Below are 2983 nucleotides of genomic sequence, written 5' to 3'. Positions count from 1 at the left end.
TATCTATTTTTCTTGTTCTTGTTCATTATTATATGGCACTGACATACAAATCAATGATCAATATCTGAAGAATAAATTAAAGTATAAATCTGGAAGGCATATTGAAAAGAATTTGATAATACTGATTCACCCCCCCCCCTCAGTATTATTTCCAACACATATTGTGCTACAATTTTTTTTTTTGAAAGGAGATTTCTTTGAAGATACCATCCTAATATTCAACCTTTAATTCTTCCAATGGTTACTTGAGAAGCAAACAAGAAACCTTCCATGAAATATTCACCAGTGACAAAACTCTTATAGTTGAATCTATGCGCAATTTCAAATTTTCCCATTCTATTCTATCTGGCTATGCAATCATACCATAAAAACTTGTGACCTAAACCTGCACTAATCTGAAACTTCATTCCAACAACCACATATTGTAGCTGCAAAACAAACTTCATAGTGTCTAACTCATTTGGCTATGAAGTTAATATTTCATAACAATAAATATTCTTCAATCTTTAAAATCTTGCAACCATTGCATTATATGATACCAATTTTGTTTCAGGCATATTGTCGAGCACATTCTGTGCATCTTCCGTTGTTCCACATTTCCCATACATGTCTACCAGGGCACTGCCAACAAATACATCTGATTCGAATCCGATTTTAACAACATAGGCATGAACCTGCTTACCCTTTTGTTCTATAGTCTGGGCTATACCACAACCACAACATGCTTTAACAACACTGGCAAATGTGAACTGGTCTGGAATAGCACCTGTTTCTTGCATTTTGCAAAATAATTTTAGAGCGTTCTCATTCAAGCCATTCTCAGCATACCTTGCAATCATAACATTCCATGACACCACATCCCGATAAGACATATTGACAAACACCGCTTGTGCACATTGGATATTTCCACATTTTGAATACATGGTAATGATGGCATTCCCAACTGAGACATCCGATTGGAGTTCATTTTTAATTACCTGCACATGTAGTTGAACACCCAATTCCATGAGTTTCAACATACCACATGATTTCAGAATGCTAATAAAAGTGAATTTATCAGCAAGGATACCAAGTATAGCTGTGTGCATCCGCATCCGCAGGTAAAATGTCAAGGCCGTTGAATATTTTCTCTTCCACCATAACTGATGTTATTGGAGAGCCTGTGCTTGAAGATGTTTGCCATGGAAGGCTTTAAGAGCAGCTTTGCAATAGCGGGTACCATTTTATGCGGGATAATCTATTCATATTATGTTGTATCAAAGTTCCTGAGGGGGCTTCCACGCATTGTAGCAGTCTTGCCTGTCATTGGTATGTACATAGTTCTGCCATGGCAAGTTTCTACTATGCATATGAGAGGGATTATGTCCTTTATGTTTATGTGGATCAACTCTTTCAAGCTTCTAATGCTTCTTTCGATGTTGGTCCTCTAGAAAAGCCATGGACAATGCTAAATCTAAGGAATTTCATGGCTGTCTCCATTTTCCCTATAGATATTCGTGAGTTTGGGTCCAAACCCAACTCAGCAGGCAAATTCAGAACATTGAGAAACGTAGCTCTGGAAGCATGTTTGTTATCAATAGTTATATATTCATATTCATTCAGGAATTCATTTTCCCCCAGTTTTATAGTATTATTTTACTGTTTGCATATTTACTTAGCTCTGGATATTGTACAGGTATTCCTTGCTGCTCTTGCAAATGTTTGTCTTGGGGTGCAATTAGAGCTACAATTCAACAAACCCTATCTTTCAAGATCCCTACAAAATTTATAGGGTAAGAGGTGGAACCTTATCGTTACCAAAATTCCCCCCCCATCTGTTTATGATCCTGTCTTGTATTTCTGCTGGAAGGTCCACATTAAGTTATACAAGAAAATTAATGAAAAAAACTAGCCAAAGGAAGTTGGAGGGAAGATCCCTCTTTGGGCCCGAGCAGTTGTAGTGTTGTCTGTGTTTGTATTTTCTGGACTAATGCATGAGTTAATATTCTATTACATGACAGAGACCAAAGCCAATTGGGAGGTTACAACTTTCTTTACTCTACATGGATTATGTCTGACAATTGAAATTGGTTTGAGAAGAAAAGTGTCTCCATACATAAAAGTACCCATTTTCATTGCAATCCTTGTTACTCTCACATTCATTTACATAACAGTACTCTGGCTTTTCTTTCCACATGTCGCCAGATTTGGTACAGATCTCAAGGCCATTGATGAATATGGCACTGTTTTACAACTCTTGTTTTCAACTAATCAGTAGTGCTGAAATTAAGCTCCATTGCATTTTATGCCATCTTTTTAAAATTATATTTTTTTTCTTCAACTAAGAAATTCTCGAGCTAGCTGGGCGATCCATGATTCAATGACAGCTGTATCTATCACAAAATAACAATATTGTAGAATCTCAGCTTTGGCATGTAAAACCAGGGCCTGCATTCCATGGGGCCATCTATTAGAATGTTTGATCGTTTTGTTGGACTTGAAATATTCTGCAGTGATTTCTCTTTGTTCCAAATTTGATTTGTAAATGGACACATGGAAAATTAATCAGGCCTTTTTTTGTAAGTGTCTTTTTTAGGTGTCAAGGATATAGTCCGCTAGAAACTTTTTTTTCACTATTTTCTGCATAAAATTTCTGAGCCACTGTTGTGAAACATAGGGTCAAGAACAGATAGCACGAATTGGGCCAGATTCACGATGCATGGTTTGAGAGTGGTGAATGGCTGTCCAGTGTCAAGTCCATATCTGGGTTTTAGCTCTGGTAATCTTCAATCCATCTCCAATATCCCATAGCTAACAGTGGCACGAGTCTAAAACACTTAAGCATGTGATCAAGGGTTGACAAGAGGGAGCTAAAGTAGTTTTTCACATTTAAGTATCATTCTAATGGATTAGTTTAGCCCTGTTTTGAGAGAAATTTAGTTGTAGCAGTTTACATGACAAACACTAACCCAACAAATAGAAATGAGGTGTTGGTAGGCAGGTA

General features: G+C 36.9%; 1 pseudogene; it reads right to left on the bottom strand.

Moving 5' to 3' along the window:
• Positions 1–506: 506 nt before the first annotated feature.
• Positions 507–1094, bottom strand: LOC149140261 (pentatricopeptide repeat-containing protein At4g18520, chloroplastic pseudogene; annotated as a pseudogene).
• Between the last annotated feature and the right edge of the window lie 1889 nt (positions 1095–2983).

The sequence above is a fragment of the Pinus tabuliformis genome, chromosome X (assembly GCF_031772625.1).
Source record: "Pinus tabuliformis cultivar Carrire ecotype Pingquan chromosome X, CPIR1, whole genome shotgun sequence".
NCBI lineage: Eukaryota > Viridiplantae > Streptophyta > Pinopsida > Pinales > Pinaceae > Pinus > Pinus tabuliformis.
The sequence above is the reverse complement of the archived record's forward strand: the minus strand, read 5'-3'. Positions and strand labels throughout refer to the sequence as shown.